The 21,082-nt window shown below is 48.3% G+C and overlaps 1 protein-coding gene across 2 annotated transcripts in view; it reads right to left on the bottom strand.

The window, feature by feature from the left end:
• Nucleotides 1–17,046, bottom strand: part of PAK4 (p21 (RAC1) activated kinase 4) — an 89,348-nt gene extending 72,302 nt beyond the window's left edge. For both annotated transcript variants that reach the window (XM_073321954.1, XM_073321955.1), the window contains exon 1: nt 16,908–17,046. The gene's annotated coding sequence lies outside the window, so the exon portion shown is untranslated. The remainder of the gene's footprint in view (nt 1–16,907) is intronic.
• Between the last annotated feature and the right edge of the window lie 4,036 nt (nt 17,047–21,082).

Below are 21,082 nucleotides of genomic sequence, written 5' to 3'. Positions count from 1 at the left end.
AATGCTATATAAATATACAGCTTATTTATATATCTAGAAAGAGCTTGAGAGTGAGATGCAGTCCCTTTCTTAAGGACAGGTGGAATCTCAAGGCCTCATGTCTAAGGCCAAATTCATCCTTGGTGGAATTCCACAGGGCTTGCCCCAGAGTAATTTAGCCCCTTTGTATTCCCCCTTTATCACAGAAGTTTTATCCATCTCGGAGTGGTTTCCCCATTATGCTATTTGGGTGAGGGTCTCATTTGCAGAGGAACTGAAACAAGGGCAAGTCTGACGTGCAGCCTCTGCTGGAATCCAAGTATTCAGCCAGGGCTCGACTCCTTATTAATGTCACATTAGGGACCCAGCCAATGACAGACAGCAAGGGTCTTATTTACAGCAGCACACGAAGGATGTGGAGCTATTCTACCCCACCCAACATTTATTGCACAGATGCCAGAGCACACAACATCATCCATCCACAGAGCTGTGTTTCAAAGCACAGTCACGCAGATTGTCGAATGGCCAGGTTAGGAAAACAGAACACGCACTCTTCCCTCTCCCTAGAGGCCAGGCACTCGTGACTTCATCTCAGGAGGCGATTCAGCCACCTAGAAACCAGGTGTATAAACTTCACCAAACAAAGCTAAAGCCAGGGAACTAGCTTGGCTCCTTAGCCCACGAGAGACCGTGACTAACAACTTCATAAAGAAAAAAGACATAACCCAGTGACTCCACCAGGATCCAACAAACTGTATAAGTTTAGCAGTGTGGTGGCTGGACTTGGCCAAAATGCTGGCTTTTCCTTTCTGCTGCACGAGGTTCCTACTGAGGCAGGACTGGGGGGAGGAAGAGGGGTGGGGAAGGCAGGCAGGCATGCAAAGAATGCAAGAAGATCTGACACAGGCATCTCCAGCTATGCCACCTAAATAGCAGGTTAATTAGGCACACATTCTAGCACTCAGCTTTTCCCCAAGCCATTATACCGGTGGAGCAATGAGGCTTCAACATGGCAAGTCAGGGCATTTAACCAAAAAGGAGTACAAGTCAGTGGCATCAATTCAATCAACCTCACAATCTTTAATGTAGTTAAACACTTCCTTATCTCAGTGGGATGTTGAGGATAGTGTTCCAGCTGTACAGATGGGGAAACTGAGGCAGAGAAGTGACGCGACTTCCCCAAGGTCACACAGGGAGTCTATGGCAGAGCAGGGAATTGAACCCTCAGGGTCTGGACCACTGGACTATCCCTCATCAACATCCTTTGCAATCCCCTGTGGGCGTCTCCACACCACCCCTTGCCCCTTCAAACTCCCCACCCCTGCAGACCCACCACTGGGAGCGCTCGCTTAGACCAGCCCCACCAGCAGGCTGCAGTGGGAAAGAGGGGAAAACTAGGATGTGAACAAATCCGTGGACACAATCACAACTTGCAGCCTGCCTTGCCTTTATGAGGTTGCATTTCTCTGTATACGTTTCAGCAAAGGCAAATTTTAAGGAGGGACAAGATAGCAGCTTTATGGATTTTGATTAGGAGCTTTTCCCCTGCATAAGGGGCAACAACACTAGCGCTTGCCGGAGAAGCAAAGAATCAAGTGACCGAAGCTGGCAATCACTGGCAGAGCGAAGGCAGGAGTCGACCTTGTGATGGGATAATAGGTCAGATAGGTAGGGAGCTCTAGTTCACTGAGGGATTTGAAAGCCCAGACAAGGTGTGGGTGTTGGATGCTGTGGAAGGGAAGAGCCAATGGATGGACTTTGGAGGGGGTCATCAGAGTGACAAGTCCAGAGGGTAATCTTAGCAGCAGAAAACCTGGATTTGTGCTGGAAATGGCCCAACTTGATTATCATACACATTGTAAGGAGAGTGATCACTTTAGATAAGCTATTACCAGCAGGAGAGTGGGGTGGGAGGAGGTATTTTTTCATGCTTTGTGTGTACATAAAAAGATCTTCTACACTTTCCACAGTATGCATCCGATGAAGTGAGCTGTAGCTCACGAAAGCTTATGCTCAAATAAATTGGTTAGTCTCTAAGGTGCCACAAGTCCTCCTTTTCTTTTTGCGAATACAGACTAACACGGCTGCTACTCTGAAACTTAGCAGCAGAGTTTTGAACGGATTTGGGGGGCCGGGGGGTGAGTATAACAGAAAATGGAGGTTCCTCACCCCCCACTGTTCCCTTGTTAAGTGGGTGAAAAGGGCAGTCAGTCTCCCGTCGTCCATTTGGTTCTAGGCCCCTCCACCCCCGCTGAGAGAGGCCATTAGTGTCAATGTTTGTGTACACAACATGCACACACCCATCCAGCAGGAACAGGGTGGAGACCCAAACTCTTGTTTCACAAAGACACGAATTCAGGTCCCCTGGGGTGGGTTCACAAAGAGCACACCCAGAAATCAGCCTGCAAACTCCACAATCCAGAATGCTAGGGACAAACGCCCACACTCTCCCAGCTTTCATCACCCCCTGAACACAGCACTGTGTCAGGGTGAGCCAGACCTATTTAAAACCCATCCTCCTAGAACAGAAACATGCTGACTGACTCTAGGCAGCTTCTCCAGAGTGAAGGGAGCCCCCCCATGATGTGACAGAGCCCTGAAGGAGTAGCATGCCTGCACGGGGCCGCATCTCTTCATGAGGCCCACACTCCTCCGAAGTGGCTCAGGTGGTTGAAGAGAATGTAACAAGCTGGTAGCAACCGAGAAGTCAATTTATGTTTCAGCAAGTCATTACCATTTGGTGCTAATTAAAGTGCAAGCTGATTAGCCAAGTAAAACCTTTAATTAGCCCTTTACATCACTTACTAAAATTATAGCTTATTCACACCCTCTAATTGTGCGTGCAGGGAAGGCAGGGGGCGACCAGGTTGGATACAATTCTAAAGCATTATGTTGCTTGTGACAACACTGCTAATTTTCATTAGAAAACAGGCATTATTTAAGCATTTCTTTGTCCACCCCCGGTCAGTTGGTCTCCGACTCCATGTTCTTATTATTTAAAAAAAACCAAAAAAACACCAACACTTTGGTGCGTACAAATCGCCTTCTTTATTACACGTGTGGAAGGCTATATGGCCCTGCACATAGGGAACGGGGCTCCTGGGTTCTACGGCCAGCTTGGCTATTAGGTGTATTACAATAGCACCCCAGGACTCCACTGTGCAAAGCTCTGGACAGGCACAGAAAAAGATGGGACATAACCTCACTGGGCGACCTTGGGAGAATTACTGCCCTTCTGCAGCTCGTTTTTGCTTTCGGCAAAGCAGGGGCGATACATAATCCACTTTGGGAAGCACTTTCCTATCAAAGCTTTCAGCAGGTATCACCCGCATTCAAAGCCTTTCTCTAGGCGTCCACAAAGTTAGCCCCCCCAATACCCCTCTTCGAGACATTGTCCAACTTCCCGCCTGCCTCTTTCAACGCCCGCCTTCTAACACCCTCTTTGCTCCACTCCAGCCTTCCCCCCTTGTCGATCCATTTGCGTCCTTCTACCAGTCAACTTTGCTTCTTGCAGGACATCTCTTTGCTTGGAACGCCCTCCCTACCCTCGTGAGCCCCACCTTCACTGAAATCCATCCTTCAAAACATCTTCTGGGAAATCTACTTACCACAATGCTCAATTAAATATAGACTGACCAACCGGCAAAGCCAAATTAGCAAACAGTGATCTCTGTACGGAATAAATAGGGCCCTATTGAATTCACGTCCGTTTTGGTCAGTTTCACAGTCATAGGATTTTAAAAATCGTAAATTTCATTATTTCAGATATTTAAATCTGAAATTTCACAGGGTTGTAACTGTGGGGGTCCTGACCCAAAAGGGGGTTGGGGGGGGCTCCCAGGGTTATTGTAAGGGGGGGGGGGTCACAGTATTGCCACCCTTACGTCTGTGCTGCTGCCTTCAGAGCTGGGCCCTCAGCGAGCAGCCGCTGCTCTCCGGCGAGCCAGCTCTGAAAGCAGCGCAGAAGTAAGGGTGGCAATACTGTGACCCCCCCCTTACAATAACCCTGCGACACCCCCCCACCCAAATCTCCCTTTTGGGTCAGGACCCTCAGTTTGAGAAACACTCCCCCCCACCCACCCCCTATGAAATCTGTACAGTATAGGGTAAAAGCACACAAAAGACCAGATTTCACGGCCCGTGATGCGTTTTTCATGGCCGTGAATTTGGTAGGGCCCTAAGGATAAGTAGTCTCTGCCCCACTATGGATATGCAGACATCTTACCCACAATCCTTTGTTGTTGCTGCTGCTGCGTTCTTGATCCAGGTAGACAACTCCATTCAACAAGCTTGTTGCCTTCACTGCCTCTCTGCACACCAACCACGTGCAGGATTGTATGTTGTAAGACTCCAGGAGCAGGGCCCTAGCTTTATTTGCTTGCACACACAAAAGAGGAAGATGGATTATGCCTGGGATCAAACATAGGTCTGGTCTACATGACAGACCTACATCGTATAACTACGTTGTTCAGGAGTGTGAAAAATCCACACCCCTAAGCGACAGTTATACCAGCCTCACCACCCCACACACACACTTAAACAGTGCTAGGTCGGTGGGAGAGCTTCTTCTGCTGACAACCCACCTCCCCGAGAGGCAGCAACTCTGCGCTGCGCCCCTGCAGGGTTTTATGTATAGGCCAGCCCTAAGAGTTCGCAGTGGATACAGACCAGCAATATCAACGAGTCTGGGATATGCCAAAATAAAGAGGCGGGACACACAGTTTAAGAACACTGACCTTAATCCCTCTGCAACATTCCTACTGACTGCAGCCCACATAGCCGTTAGATCACTCTTCCGAGGAATCCTGATGGAGGACCTTAACAGGATGCGTTAAAGGCAGAGCAGCAGCTGTAGGACTGGATTTTGTTGGCAGGACAGTCCCTAGTTTTGCTTTTTGTCAGTGTAACGGATTGTAATTACTACCTTGCCCTTCCATAGCACTTTCACTGGAAGTTTCCTATGTGCATTGCAAGCAATAATTAAAGATGCCTCAAAATCCCCCATGGGGCAGGAATTAGCCTTACTTTACAAAGGGTGAAAACTAGGGCACAGAAAAGTGAAGTGACTTGCAGCGTAAATCAAGGTCAGAGGTGGGAGCAGAAGGCAGGCAAAGGGTATGTCTTCACTACCAACATTAAAGTGCTTTTACATGACTGAGTAGTCGCAGCAGAGCTCTCTCCCAGCGCTGTAAAGAAAACCCACCCCCACAAAGGGAGGAGCTCCCAGCGCCGGTGCACTGTCCACACTGCCACTTTACAGCACTGAAGCTTACAGCGCTCAGGGGGGTGTTTTTTCACACCCCTGAGCGAGAAAGTTGCAGTGCTATAAAGTGGCAGTGTAGACAAGGCCTAAGAGACAGAGTGGATAAGCCTAACCACTGAACTCCTGCTTCTGCCCATTTTCTTGCTCTAGCAAGGAGACCTCAATTTCCTCCTTACGGCACTCTGACCCAAAAGAATCCTTTTAGCGGTGTGAGGGATTAGATTTAAAAGCCAATCTTAAAAGAATTATGTAATACATAGGCTGAGAAAAGAATGTCTGTACATCTGGGTATAGTGCTTAGATTATCCAGAAAGTTTGTTTTTAAAAGTCATATGATACATAGAGTACATAATCAGCAGTAACCCAAATTTAGATGAATAGATTTAACAATAAGTTTAGATATTAGAATCTGAATACTCGGGTATGTCACTCGTGAAAAGTTGTACAGAGATTTGGTTGTGGAAAGCAAACTATATCAATGAGTGCAGATTGTCCCTCAGTAATTGAGAATTAGGTAGGTTGTCCATTTAGAAAATACAATCCATGAGGAAAGTATTTCAGTTACTTTCCTGACTGCGCGTCTCATCGGCACTCCAGTTCATCCCTCCTGGTATTGCCGATGTCCGGTGATGTGTTCTCTCCCTGTCCTCTCCCATTAAAGTGACATGTCAGAATGCACATTCCAGCATGTGAGAGCTACATGAAAGCCCAAGGATTCCTAAAAAACCAATTACCACCGAGCCATTCGCACCGGCAAAGTCAACAGGGTAACGCTGCCACTGAAGCATGAAGCGTGTTCAGGAGACACTTGAAAGGCAACACACAACCTCTGTCCACCTGCAACAGAATTGCCCGTAAACTGAACTCAAAACTCACACACAAACTCTGAATTATTTAGTCTTGCAAGAGCTCTGAAGGACTCGGTTCAAACCCGCAGAAAGAATGCAGGAGCTGCTGAATAGCAACAAGAGACAGATTTCCCTTCCCCCTCCCCACCCCCCTGCCAAAAATTCACAAAAAGACAAAGAATCATCCCAAATCCATAAAGCATTGATGTGGCACTCTGACCGTGACTAACAGATGATCCTGCCTCACCGGGCCCACATAAGAAATTAGCAATCTGGAATTCTTCAGGCCAACAAACCGCTATTTCGGTTTCCGAAAGCACCTGACTCTTCTGAATGGATGATTTCCATTAAGCCTGGGGATAGAAAGCAGAGTGAACAGAGCTGCTTCCATTTTAACAATTGCCTGAATCTTGGGAAAAGCAACTCCCTTGAGACACACTGTTTTGCAATGCAGCTGCACCTGGCCTGTATAAAGCGGTCTTTGAAACACTACAAACCTGCCGCAGCTCAGTTCAGAACACTTTTTGCAACTATCCCTCCAGTTCTCTCCTAAGCTCAGGAGAAATCAGTTTTTATTCAATTTAATAAAACACACACATGCAGCCATAATTAGGCCTCACAGAAGCACCAGAGCATTCTTGGGATGTTTTGCTGAGCCATAAAGGCCTTCTGAAAAGCAGCTCATTCAGAAAAGGGACCTACCACTTTCATTACGACCCACACACCAGCCCATGAAAAGTTTGTGACCATGGAGTAATTGATCATAAACTACCACTCCCTCAACAGGCAAACGCACTTTGAATACACCGTGGAGACGAAGCTTCTAAATCACCTGCAATGCAAACGACTAATAATAATACTTCAGTTACAAGAGAAGCCGTTCCTGGGAGATTGAATTTCAGTAGCACAATGTCCCAGAGCGCAGAGGTATCTCTGGTTTTACAGGATCAGGTGAGGGTTGGCAAGATTCCCGTAAGGAGCATTAATTATGCAGCTTGCATCAGAATCACAGAGTCCTGTCCTAGTTGACTCACTCCTTCAGCTTTTCATAGGCACACAGGACTGGTCTTCACTGCAACGTTAGTGCAAATTCTCATCCAGGCACAAAAATCTCTGGCTCGAATTAGGTCCTGGTTTAAACTGGAGCTAGCTAGGGTCCCCGAGGGGGCACGGGTCGAAACTCCGGTGCTCCTTAAACAAGCGCTTGTCATGCTATGGGGCACAGCTGCTCAGTATCACTCCGCTACACGCTGCTCTCCCCCACACCAAGCTACCTCACGTACAGATGACTCCAGCTAACTCTGCAGTGAAGCAATACCCAGAAACCCATTGTTCACCGTGCCGTACAATTAGAGTGTGGAACTGAGGCCTTGTTTACAGCAGGAACACACAGAACTCTTCATTCATCACCAGTGCATCACTACCAGTAACAGCAATGCTAAAAGCGGAGGTACAGGCAGGGCTCTGGCATTTTTACCCTCTAACCCTGCTCCGAGTAAGTCCTGGGCCCGATTCTGAGGGGTGAGGCGTAGCTGCCACTCCCTGCCCTCAATGGAAGTTAAAGGTGCACAGCTGCTTTCAAGATCAGGCCCAAAGTCATGTGCCCAAATTATCACTGTGCTCAGTTTTGTCTGTGCATGGAACATCCTTGATAAGTTTATGAACGGGATACGACATGATCCAGGAGCGTCCTATGCCTTGATTCAATAGGGATCAAAATTTAACTCCTTCCTTCCTAGGCAGGCTGACCAGAGATGCGCAACACAATCGACCTAGAAGTCGTCTTAAAACTATGCAGCATGGTCAGGAAGTTCCTCAACTCAGGAGCAGCCACATAAAGAATTATGGCTTCTAACGAAGAGGAAAGATACAAAGACTGAGCACGAAACAACACAGTGAGGTCAGTGCTTTGGGCCTAGCCAACAGAGAGAGCAATGAGCTGGCTGAAAAAAAAAAACAGAGGAACTAACCCAAAAATCTAAATCCTGACGGAGGGGGGCTGAGGCTGCCAAATTCCCAATAAGTAGAACGATGTATCTTAGGGTGCAGAAAAATACTACTCTATAGGACAGATCCAGTCATAAATCCAGATGGTGCACAGAACTGACAGCTTCTCTCAGAGATGTTCGGGGGGGGGGGGGTTCTTCAAGCGCTCACAATTAGCAACAGAAGGCTCTGCAGAAAACCATTCCCAACCCCAATGTAAAAATAAACTTCCTCCCCCAACCCCACGCTGCTGCCACCCACCGACTCCTAAATTATTAATCTGAAGAGGAAAAAAATAAAGTAGCAAGGAACCCAACCCTTCGCTTTGATTTCACAGTGAAGAGTCTTAGATGTATGTTACGTAAGTGTATTCTGCACCCACTACCTTCTCTACATCAGTCTTTCTAAAACTGATCATCTTCTGTTAACACCCCCCCAGCCCAGCACCTCTTTTCTCTCCCCATGCTGGCTTTTCCACCATCATCCTTGCTTTCCAAACTCAACCTCGCATGAACCATAATTTCACTCCTCTCTCAACCTCCCCATTAACTGGTCTCTCGCTAAGTCCTGCTGCTTTGCTTCTCTACCACCGAAGTCCACTCGTTCCTCAAAGTGCTCCATTATTAGTTATCCTAATCACATCTTAATTGCTGTCTCTCTCTCCTTTTCAGTGTCACTCCAATCTATCTTCCCTCTCCTCTCCAAGTCCTCACCTTCAGAGTTATTCAGAACCTCACCCTCCTTTGTGCCTTTATTATTCCCTTTGTATAGAAAAGGCATACCAGGCGCTTCTGTTCTCTCGCTTATAACACGTGAACATGGGGACGGACATTCAATAAAGTGTAAAAGGCGGCAAATTTAAAACCAATAATTGGACTGTGGAACTCATTGCCACAGGAAGTCGCTGAGGTCAGTAATGCCAAGATTCAAAGAGACATGGGCATTTAGGATAAAAATATCCAGAGTTCTAATAGTTAATACTAACAAATTTAAAGGATATTAAACCTTTTGCTTCAGGGCTTAAATCAATTTTCATTAGACCACAGTGAGACCCAACATAGGGGACAGATTATTGCACATCTGCTCTACTGGGGAGGTTCTTACACCTTCCTCTTACATATTTGGCGCTGGCCAATATTGAAGACATGATACTGGACTAGATGAACCTTGTGTCTGATCCACTCTAACAATTCGTATGCCCTCATCTTTACATCATTATTCATCCTCTTCTTCCCACTCCAGCCTGGAACCCCCTCGTGCTTCCTGTTTGCCAAGGAAGCAACCTTCATAAGATTCAAACATTCCAAGGCCAGAAGGCACCATTGGGATCATCTAGTCGGACGACCATAGAACCTTACGTGAGCCTCCTCTCCCCTTTAAGTCTATGCATGCAAGATACCCCTCCATCTCACAATTCCTCTCTCCTTGCTCTCCCATGTCTTATACCTCAGCTGTTTGGGGCAGAGGACGAGGTCTCTCTGGTCATAAAGTACTATATGATTTCAGCACTGAGGTGGGGCTTTAGATTTCATTTCTGTGTCCACAGTTCAGGTACCTTAACCCTCCAGTGTGGTAGGAATAGAATCTGAGTGGGCGCTACCAGGTGCCTGTTTTTATTCAGCTTTGCCAGCCTGCAGATGAACTCAGGTCAGAAGTCAACCAGAGAGGGCTTTTGGAGAAGGCTAAGGGTGTGATACCTGGAACAACAAAGAGATGGAAGAGAGCTTTTCTGCAGGGGGCTGGCTGGCTTCGTTCCTGTCTGATTGATTATTCTACTGAATGAACATCAGGGTGCCTAGGAGTCTTTTTTTACTATTTAAAAATAAATGTGATAATCACTATGTTGGGTGATTGGAAGGCCCCTTCTCCTTCATGCTTCCCAACTGGAAAAGTGGCAGTTTCCCCCACTTAGGGGCCTACATTTATTACCACTGAAAACCATCGGAAGGGAGGGGAAAGTCAGTGAGAGATGGTGAAGAGGCAACTTGATCATGTCTACAAGTACCTATGTGGAGAGAAGATATCCAATACTAGGTTTTTTAATCCAGCAGACAAAGGCACAAGAAGAGCCAAAGGCAGAGTTCAAACTGGGTTTCTTTTTTCTTTCTTTTTTTTTTTTTTAAACTAACATCAGTGGCAGCTAACCACTGGAACAGATTACCAAGGGATGCGGCAAATTCCACATCACTTAAGAGTCTTCAAATCAAGATTTAGAAAGATGGCCCAAGACATACTGTAATTCAACCACAAGTTGTTGTATTAGATACAGGAATCACAGAGTGAAATTCTCTGGCCTGTGTTATGCAGGAGATCAAAACTAGAAAATAATCAATGGTCCCTTCTGGCCTCAAAAATCTACACTAAGTTTACATTTATCCTGGCAGGGCAAGGGGCTGGAGAGAAGAGACAGTCACAATGAGACATGTGGCTAAAGACCTTAATGAACAAGAAGTCACCCAGAGCACTCTTTGACAAGCAAACATACAAGAAATAAGTTGCACCATGTTGTCATTGGAGAAGCACCTGCAAAGAAACAAACTGCAAAATCATGGGAGCAGTCAGTCAGGACAATCAGCAGTTTCACAAGGCAGCAGTAAAGGCATGAAAGGAGGCCACCAGTGGAGGAAGAAGAAAGCCGTGTGATTTTTATTTATTTTTTTGTTAAGAGTTTCCTTCTGGTGGTGCTGATAAGTGTTAGCAAAAAGAACTGTCATCCAAACACATGCAAACAAAATACAAAAGTAACTGGGTATCTGAAAAACATCTGGGTACTGGAACAAATGAGGGGATGGGGCGGGCGGTTGTGGGAGAGCAGAGAATACATTTCCACTCAGTGGAAGTAAAGTGTAATGCAAGTGGACACTGATCACACTCACATTGGTATCTTCCCTGGGATCGGTCTCCAGTAGTTGGTTTCATGCCAAACACGAAAGCGAGCAGCAGTGTAAAGTCAAGTAATGGTTTATGATCATATATTTGAGTTTCAGTTCCCATTATAAACCCTGGTTTCAGTGAACGAAACCAGCTTTCCTTTTCAGGCAGGGAGGAGGTGTGAGTGAGGGCAAAGTCAGAACAAGCATGAAACTAACATTCGAGAAGAGACACCAGATAAATGCAAGGAAGCACCTGGCTAGGTATACCACCCCCTGCTTGAGTCATAGATTATAAAGTAACATGGTGCTGTCCCAGCCACGTATTCATCCATCAACAAATCCAAACCTTACGGGAGGTTTTTTTGGGTGCTTCACATAATGTTTCTGTTTGTCCATTCAATTTAGTCATGGTTTCAAGAAAACTTTCCCCAACCGGATTTGCAAGACGCAAAGGACAATCAATATATTCAGCTAACAGGTTTATTCCTTTATCACAAAGGAAAGCACTTTCCTTACAAGGGTGCCAGGATTAATGTTTTTACTGGCAGCAGATGACCAATTCCTTGGCGACTTCTCAGACTGTGTTTAGGGCTTTTGTATAAAAAGCATTTTTCAAAGCTACTAAGGTCGTTTGTATCCTCCTTTAGCCACTCTTTACAACTGGTTATTTTCAATAAACCCAAGGTCCACCTGTTTACTAACCCATTGTGAAAGATGCTGCCCATGTCAACTCGCAACCCTGGAGAGTGTCCAGCTGATGTTTGCCAAGTTCAGTCATTTTTAATTGCGAGTAAAAAGTGTCTTGAAGTCTTTCAAGTTTTGTATGGCACTTCCCTGCTGGAAAGTATCACCCACTTAAAAGTGAAGGGAGGGGAAAGTCAGTGAGAGAGGACAGACAGGAGAGGAGGCTTTCTAGTGTTCTGTTGTACAACGTTGGTGACAAGCTCAATTTTGGGCACCCAGTTTGAGAAACTTTGGACCCGAGCTTGAGCCGCTGAGTATTCACAGCTCCTATTGAATTCAGCACCTCTGAAAGTCCACTCCTTGGGCACTCAAAACCAAATGTCGCTTTGGAAAATGGTGGCCTTAAGCGCTCCATGATTCAACTCAACCATCATCTTACCTTACATCCCTCCCCCAACCAGGTGTTTACTGAGCTCTTTGAGCATGAGAAATGCAATGAAAGTGCTCAGGATTAGTATTAGAAATATAAATATTTAGTAGGGCTGTCAAGCAACCAAAAAAATTAATCGCGTTGTTAAACAATAATAGAATACCATTTATTTTTGGATGTTTTCTACATTTTCAAATATATTGATTTCAATTATAACTCAAAATACAAAGTGTACAGAGCTCACTTTCCATTTATTTTTGATTACAAGTATCTGCACTGTAAAAAACAAAATAGCATTTTTCAATTCACCTAATAAAAGTACTGTAGTGCAATCTCTATCATGAAAGTACAGCTTACACACGTAGAATTATGCACACCAAAAAATGGTGTTCAAAAATAAAACAATGTAAAATTGTTGAGCCTGCAAGTCCACTCAGTCCTACTTCTTGTTCAGCCAATTGCTCAGCCAAACAAGTTTGTTTACATTTGCAGGAGATGATGCCGCCCGCTTCTTGTTTACAATGTCACCTGAAAGTGAGAACAGGCGTTCTCATGGCACTGTTGTAGCCGCCATCACAATATATTTGTGCGCCAGATGTGCTAAAGAGTCATATGTCCCTTCATGCTTCAACTACCATTCCAGGGGATTTGTGTCCATGCTGATGATAGACTCTGCTCGATAACAATCCAAAGCAGAGCAGACCAACACATGTTCATTTTCATTATCTGAGTCAGATACCCCCAGCAGAAGGTTGATTTTCTTTTTTGGTGGTTCGGGTTCTGTAGTTTCTGTATCAGTGTTGCTCTTTTAAGACTTCTGAAAGCATGCTCCCTACCTCGTCCCTCTCAGATTTTGGAAGGCACTTCAGATTCTTAAACCTTGGGTCGAGTGCTCTAGCTATCTTTAGAAATCTCACATTGGTACCTTCTTTGCGTATTGTGAAATCTACAGTGCAAGTGTTCTTAAAATGAGCAACATGTGCTGGGTCATCTGAGACTGCTAACATGGCAGAATGCGGGTAAAACAGAGCAGGGGACATACAATTCTCCCCCAAGGAGTTCAGTCACAAACTTAATTAACGCATTATTCTTTTAATGAGCGTCATCCGCACGGAAGCATGCCCTCTGGAATGGTGGCCGAAGCATGAAGGGGCATACAAATGTTTAGCATATCTGGCACGTAAATATCTTGCAATGCCAGCTACAAAAGTGCCATGCAAATCCCTGTTCTCACTTTCTGGTGACATTGTAAATAAGAAGTGGGCAGCATTATCTCCTGTAAATGTAAACAAACTTGTTTGTCTTCGGGATTGGCTGAACAAGAAGTAGGACTGAATGGACTTCTATGCTCTGAAGTTTTACATTGTTTTGTTTTTGTCTGCAGTTATGTAACAAAAAAAATCTACTTTTGTAAATTGCACTTTCACAACAAAGATTGCACTACAGTACTTGTATGAGGTGAACTGAAAAATATTATTTCTTTTATCATTTTTACAGTGCAAATATTTGTAATAAAAGTATACACTTTTATTTCAATTACAACGCAGAATACAATATATATGAAAACGTAGAAAAACATTCAAAATATTTAATAAATTTCAATTGGTATTCTATTGTTTAACAGTGCAATTAAACTGTAATTAATCGCAATTAATTTTTTTGAGTTAATCACGAGTTAACTGCGATTAATTGACAGACCTAATATTTAGAAAAAATGAAAGCTATTGGAAAATCAACCAATTAACATTTCAGAAGAGTTCTTATGATCTGCTCCTTCCAACTGCAACAGCTATGTGGAGCTAGGGTACAGAGCTGGATTCATTCTCAGACCCACTTTCTAGTGGCTATAATTGCTAACCCAGCGCATCCTCAGTATGTGGCAGCTCCTGCCAGCCAGAGATCATTGAATGCATTAAATATCAGCGTGGATTGAGTTACAAACCAGGACACTGTCCAATTTGAAATGTCAGTCATAAAAAGCAACAGTGAGGGCAAAAATATCCAAGAGCACATCTGCTGATCAACATGCCTATATAGGAAGGTTAAGCTCTCTCCCTTTGTTACTCTAGGGTACTGATGTCTATACATTTATTTCCAAATAAAAATATCTTCGGAGTCTGCAGGCTGAGCCTTACTTCACTTTTAATTTACACTTGCATTTCACTTGCTAACAATTAGTGGCATCTCCACTCAGGCTAATTGAAGCTTAGAATGTCCTAACGGAGACAGCTGTTCCCAGAGACTGTCATACACAGAGCAGTTACCAAACAGAGGAAAAGAGCCAACTCCTACAAAAACACTCCAACAAGCCATCTGGGGGCTTGGAAAGTTTTATACTAGAGTTTCAGAGTAACAGCCGTGTTAGTCTGTATTCGCAAAAAGAAAAAGGAGGACTTGTGGCACCTTAGAGACTAACCAATTTATTTGAGCATAAGCTTTCGTGAGCTACAGCTCACTTCATCACTTCATCCGATGAAGTGAGCTGTAGCTCACGAAAGCGTATGCTCAAATAAATTGGTTAGTCTCTAAGGTGCCACAAGTACCCCTTTTCTTTATACTAGAGTGTTTCTGTAGCCCTGGAGCAGTAACAGTCCCATTTTACCTATTTCCCCCGCTTTGATTTTCCCCACCAGGGAAAAATATCAGCTTAACCTTTCAGGATAAATAGCACAGTCTGCCCTCTAAGCCTCATTTTGCTGAGACCCTGGTTATCCAAAATTCCCATTTACCAGAACCAAAGTAACACCCCTCAACAGTAAACCCCCCTCTGGATTCATTTCCACATCTCCCTCTTCTCATTCAAATAAGTGAGGTTTGACTGCACTGGGAAGTGTAGCTATGGTGGAATATGCAAAGCTGCAGAGGGTCCTTTAGCTAGAGCACAGTATTCACTACATGGTTTCTGGGGATCAGAGCAACAGCAATCCAGACTCCTGGGTTGCACTCCCAGTCCTGGCACCCATTTGTCACAGGCCAGTCACTGTCTCTCTGCATCTGTTTCTTACCTCAAAGAGGGAGGTAATTCTGACCCAACTCTGCTAAGCGCTTTGAGATCCTCAGATGAGAGGCACTGCACAAGAATTTTCTCTGAGGTCCCCTGCCACACAGTAAGTGGTGGCGACCACAGATGCTATATATTGTATATATTTTGACATGATGTCATGCACCATTTGGAACATTCCTGCCCACCCCCACTGCAGCATGTCCCAGATAACAGAGCCCCGACTTCTCTGCCATTCCTCCCCCCATCCATTCTACTGACACCCTCCATCCTCCCGGAGCATTTCTAGCTCACCCACTATCAGAGCATCCAGGGGCCTCTTCTCCACTGAACTACACCCTGATCTCCAGATCTCCACCCTCTACAACCCCCCCGAGTCCCTCACCCTAACCAGCCTCCCACACATGCAGCCCCTTCTAGTCCCCTCACTTGCCCCAGTCCCCTCCCTTACCCCTTCAGCGGCCTTGTAACCCCATCACTTACCTCTTCTCACTTCCCACAAGTCCTCTGTGCCCCAGCTGCCCCCTCCTGTCACATGCGCCCTATACATGCCCTCAGCTCCCCTATACACCCCCCACCCTCAACTCCCCCTTCCTCTCAAATGGCCACTTCCCTTACATGCCCCCTTCCCCCAGCCCCACTCTGCTCACACATCCCAGTTGCAGACAGAGTCCTGCACCAATACAAAAATTTGTATCCAGTGCCAATCCGCGAACATGGTCCACGGACATCCCAGATTGGCAGGGCTCTACACGCGCACACACCGCTCCCCCACCCCCCCTCACCCCGATGCCTTCATATCCCCCTTGTGCCCCCAACGCCTCAGCTCCCCCACCCCTCACACACCCCCTTCCCCCAACTTGATCCCCCTCCCCAGCCCCCAATCCCTCACATACTCCCCACCCCTCAGCTCTCTCTCCTCTCACACCCCCTTCCCCCAACTTGATCACCCTCCCCAGCCCCCAACCCCCCACATACTCCCCACCCCTCGGCTCCCCCTCCTCTAACACCGCCTCCCCCCAACTTCATCCCCCTCCCCAGCCCCCAACCCCCCTCGGCTCCCCCTCCTCTCACACTCCCCCCCCCCCACCTTGATCCCCCTCCCCAGCTCCCTACCCCCCTCGGCTCCCCCTCCTCTAACACCGCCTCCTCCCAACTTCATCCCCCTCCCCAGCCCCTGAACCCCCTAGGCTCCCCCTCCTCTCACACCCCCTCCCCCAACCACCACCTTGATCCCCCTCCATAGCCCCCAAACCCCCACATACCCCCCACCTCCCCCTCTGCTCACACCCGCTCCCCCCACCTTGATCCCCCTCCCCAGCCCCCTACCCCCCTCGGCTCCCCCTCCTCTCTCATCCCCTCCCCCCACCTTGATCCCCCTCCCCAGCCCCCAACCCCCCTCGGCTCCCCCTCCTCTCTCATCCCCTCCCCCCACCTTGATCCCCCTCCCCAGCCCCCAACCCCCCTCGGCTCCCCCTCCTCTCTCATCCCCTCCCCCCACCTTGATCCCCCTCCCCAGCCCCCTACCCCCCTCGGCTCCCCCTCCTCTCTCATCCCCTCCCCCCACCTTGATCCCCCTCCCCAGCCCCCAACCCCCCTCGGCTCCCCCTCCTCTCTCATCCCCTCCCCCCACCTTGATCCCCCTCCCCAGCCCCCTACCCCCCTCGGCTCCCCCTCCGCTCACACCCGCTCCCCCCACCTTGATCCCCCTCCCCAGCCCCCAACCCCCCTCGGCTCCCCCTCCTCTCTCATCCCCTCCCCCCAACTTCATCCCCCTCCCCAACCCCCCTCGGCTCCCCCTCCTCTCACTCCCCCTCCCCCCCATATCTCAACCCCCCCTCACCGGCTGTCTCCCGGGGGCAGGGCGGGGGCTCTCGCGCTGTCTCCCCCCGGGTCCTGGTCACTCCGCCGCCGCCGCAGCCACCATATTAGGAACCAGCCAACATCCGGGGACACCCCCCTCCTTCCTCGGCTCTTCCCCGTCCCCCCGGCAACAGGGGCCGCCTCCTGAGGGGGGGAGGAGGCAAACCCACCCCCACCTCCCATTCTCCACCTCTGATTGGCCGAAAACGACGCCGCTCTGCGGGCACTGCCCACTCGGGGGCGGAGGGGGCGGGAGAACTCGCAGCATCGTGCGTTCTGATTGGCTAGAGGAGAGGCTGATTGATGGGAGGAGGAAAAGGGGGCGTGCCTTCTCTTAAAGGGGACGTCGCCCCCTTCTGTGGAGTGGGTGGGGTCAGCCCGGGGAGAGGGCGAGGGCGTGGAGGCGTGGGGGGTAGCTCCTATTGACCTTTCCCAGACTGCCACGGGCGGGTGGGGTCATCTTGTCACAGCACTGCCACCATTTTCAGCATGTGATGTTGCCAGACACCCTAATGACGTCCTCCGAGCAAGACAAGGTGTCATCATGTTGTGCTTTGATGTCATCACAAAAAGGCATGACATCATCCAGCCACAGGGGGTTGTCACCATGGCGCGCTATGATGCTTTGGCTGAGGTCATTTGATCCCACCCTAAGATCATCTGAGAAATGTGACATCGTGGCGTGATAGGGCATCATCTCCTGGGGTCCTGCAGTCACTCGCTCCGGCCGAAACGTGACATCATGCCGCACGATGACATCACGAGACGAAGACCCGGCATCGCTCGGTCCCATCCTTGCACCATGATGCGGCATCATGAGGTGAGATGCGAGACCCCCGGGGCTGCGAACCCTTGTGATGTTCCCATGGTATTTGACCAGGAGTCCTGAAACCCAGCCACCACCCTCCCCCAGTCAATAGACAACACTCCTTCCCAGTGGCAGAAATAGAACCCAGGCATCCTGCAGTCTAGAGGTTAAAGGAGGGAACTGGGAGTCTGGATATGTGGCCTTGGTCAAGTCATTTCACCTGCCTATGCCTCAGTTTCCCCTTCTGTAAACTGTGGGGATAATACCTACTTCCCAGGTGGGTCATGAGGCTGACTGGGCGCAGGGAAAGTCACGATCCAAAGAGCATGGCCACCTGGGCTGTATTTAGGACCAACACAGCCCCGGAGAACCCAGCCATTCCCAGCAGCCGTTCCTGCCAGCAATCAGCCCTAACCCACTTGCTAAATTAAGCGCTTTGACAGTGCAAGGCAAAGAATGAGCCACCCACATGGCAGCTAATAATAGTCATCGGCTTGTCACTGGAGTTAATTCAGTGCCAGCCTGACAGCCCTGAGGACCAACACCCCTGCTTAATCACAGAGCAGGTACGGTGCGGCCTTGGGTCCTGGAGGGACTCTGTCTGGCAGAGAGAGAGAAGATGTGGCTGTCCGGGCATCCAGGCAACCTAGCACAACGGGCTCCTGGGTCACAACTGGGGCGCCTAGTTGGTCCCATAATACAAATAAATAAACAAATGATATAAGTGCCTTATACCAGTCTAGTCAAAGCAGTACAAACCCCTGGTGTGAATGCAGTTATACCAAGATAAAGGTGCTGGACAGCGATCCCTGTACAGGAAGGGAAATAAGCTATACCGGTATAAGGCACCTCTATCCCAGTATAACAGTGTCTACACGAGGGGTTGTGTTGGTATAACTATATAGGTTATACACACACCCCTAACTGCTATAGTTATAGGGTCATGAAATCTGCGTGGAGAGCAGGTTACAGAATTTCATTAGTTCGGAGTCAGTCTGGTATTTGGTGTTTTTTGATTCCTTTGTACAGTGGAAAGGTCAATCAATCAGTTGTGGATTTCCATGGCACAGTCCCCACCCCTGACAGGACTACAGATGAGCTGCAAAATGGCTAGTGGTTAGAGCGAGGGGGGCGGGGATGTGAGCTAGGATTCCTGGGTTCTATGCCCAGCTATTAGAGCAGGGGAGGACCAGGGATCCGAATTCCTGGGTTCTGTTCTTCTCTCTAGGAGGGAGTGGGGTCTAGTGGTTATAAAGGGGCTTACAAGTCAGGATGATTACAAGAATGGGGAGGGGGCGTTGCAAGGCAGGACACCTGGATTCCGTACCCATCTCCGTTTCTGTCTTGTTGTGGCAAAAAATTCCCCTCTCTGTGCCTCAATTTCCCCATCTGCAAAATGGGAGTGGGGTGTTTTTTTTGGGGGAGGGTGATAAATTATACCAGCAACTGGGAAGTGCTTTGAGATCACAGGATAAAAAGATCTGTGTAAGTAACACTAGTTATCATGGGGATCATCCACCACCACCACCACCCCCCCACACACACACACACGCCCAACAGGACATATTGCACAGCTGCTTTTAGCAAGAAAACCCTACAGCAATAGATGGCTGATTAATAAAATCCCCAGAGCCCCATCCTAACGCCCCGTGCCTGGTGCACGCTGCCCATTCTCTCTGCTAGGCGTGCACGGGCCATTGCCAACTCTCTGCCAACCTTTGCTCCTTCGCTGCCAGCCAGATTTCAAAGTCCTGGGGCTTTTGCAGATGAATGTCCTGGGCTCGGTAAGGTCGCTCTGAGATGCTCAGCAGCAGAGAAATTCCGCCCCCACGTGGAGAACTTAGTGGTAGCTAGCGTTAATGCTGGTGAAAGGGCCCTGGAGACTGGAGGCCCTGGGTTTATCCCTAGGACAGGAGAGAGCGGTAACATCATCCATCACATCTTAGCGAGTGATGAAGCCCACATCGCAGCCCGGGTGGGAACACCACACAATATGGGGGTCTATACTGGGGTCACTGCATAAAGGCCTGTGTTATGCAGGGCCTCAGCCTAGATCACTGGGCCTCCAAACTTTTTCATGTGCTTTTGGGTTCACCTCTGTCAACGTGACCCACCCTCCCCAGTCCCACATCGAGCCCTGCTTCCCCCAATCCCCAGGAAGCATGAGGGTTTATAGCCCTGGCAAAAGCCTAGCCAAAAGCTCTAGGGATACTTTACTAACTTGCCCTGTTCATCAGGGCCCCATACAGAACTGTGCTAATGAGCTCAAAGTCAGAAGAGGAAATCAAGGACCGCGTGGAAAGGCAAAATTGAAGCCCAGCTCTTGTACTCAACTCCCTGGGTAAATCGGCAGCCTAAAGAGTTTCAGGGGCCTTAGCTAGGAAGGCGCCTCTCTTGTACTACCTAAACAGAGTGTGTTCTCCCCTTCCCAGCTCTCTACCAGACACGGGCAAACCAAGCCCTGGTATTCTAAAGACCCTGCAGTCATGAATTTGCTTTTATTCTGCCCAGGTATATATACAGCCATCCAGCCCTCCCATCTAAATGTATCTGATGTTGGGGCCATTCTGTATTCAGCTGCCTCATTCAGAGATTATGAACCAGAAGGGGTCAGTCTAACCTCTTGCATAACCCAGGCCATTGGACTTCCCTGAATTCATTTCTGTTTGAACTAGTGCCTACCTAGGGATCTTTTTTAGAGTGTAGCATTAACTAGACTAAGTCTGGTGAGCTGGGTTCTCAGTCAAGTTGCCCGCTTGCTCTCTGAACCCTGCTAACCTCTTGGCCTCCAGGAGATCATGTGCCAGTGAGTTCCACTGGCTAATGGGTGAAAACGGCATAGGCCCTGAGGTTTTCTTTTCCGCGGGGCTGCTCCACCCCCACTCCACCCCTCCCCTGAGGCCCGGCCCTGCCCTCACTCCGCCTCTTCCAACCCCCATTCTGCCCCCTCCCCGAGACCCCCACCCACTCGCTGCTCTCTGCCCTCTCCCAAGTCCTCCCCCAGCTGATCAGGGTGCCACCAAACAGCTGTGGCTGGTGGATGCTAAGCACCCACTATTTCCCCCCCCATTTTTACCATGTTCCCTCTTATTCATCTCCAAGGTCAGAGTCCCACTCTTTCAGTCTCTCTTAATAGGAGCCAGTAGATTAAAACAGTCAATGCAGGATAGTGACTTTTACACTGTATCAAAGCCCAGACAGGAAACTGAGCTCCTTCATCACCCGGGTTCTGAGTTGCATTAGCACGGAGGAGCCCCAGTCACGGAGCCCATCGCGCTAGGCGCTGTACAAACACAGAACAAAAAGACACTCCCTGCTCCAAAACGGCTGACAAGCCACATACAGGA

The sequence above is a fragment of the Lepidochelys kempii genome, chromosome 23, assembly GCF_965140265.1.
Source record: "Lepidochelys kempii isolate rLepKem1 chromosome 23, rLepKem1.hap2, whole genome shotgun sequence".
NCBI lineage: Eukaryota > Metazoa > Chordata > Testudines > Cheloniidae > Lepidochelys > Lepidochelys kempii.
The sequence above is the reverse complement of the archived record's forward strand: the minus strand, read 5'-3'. Positions and strand labels throughout refer to the sequence as shown.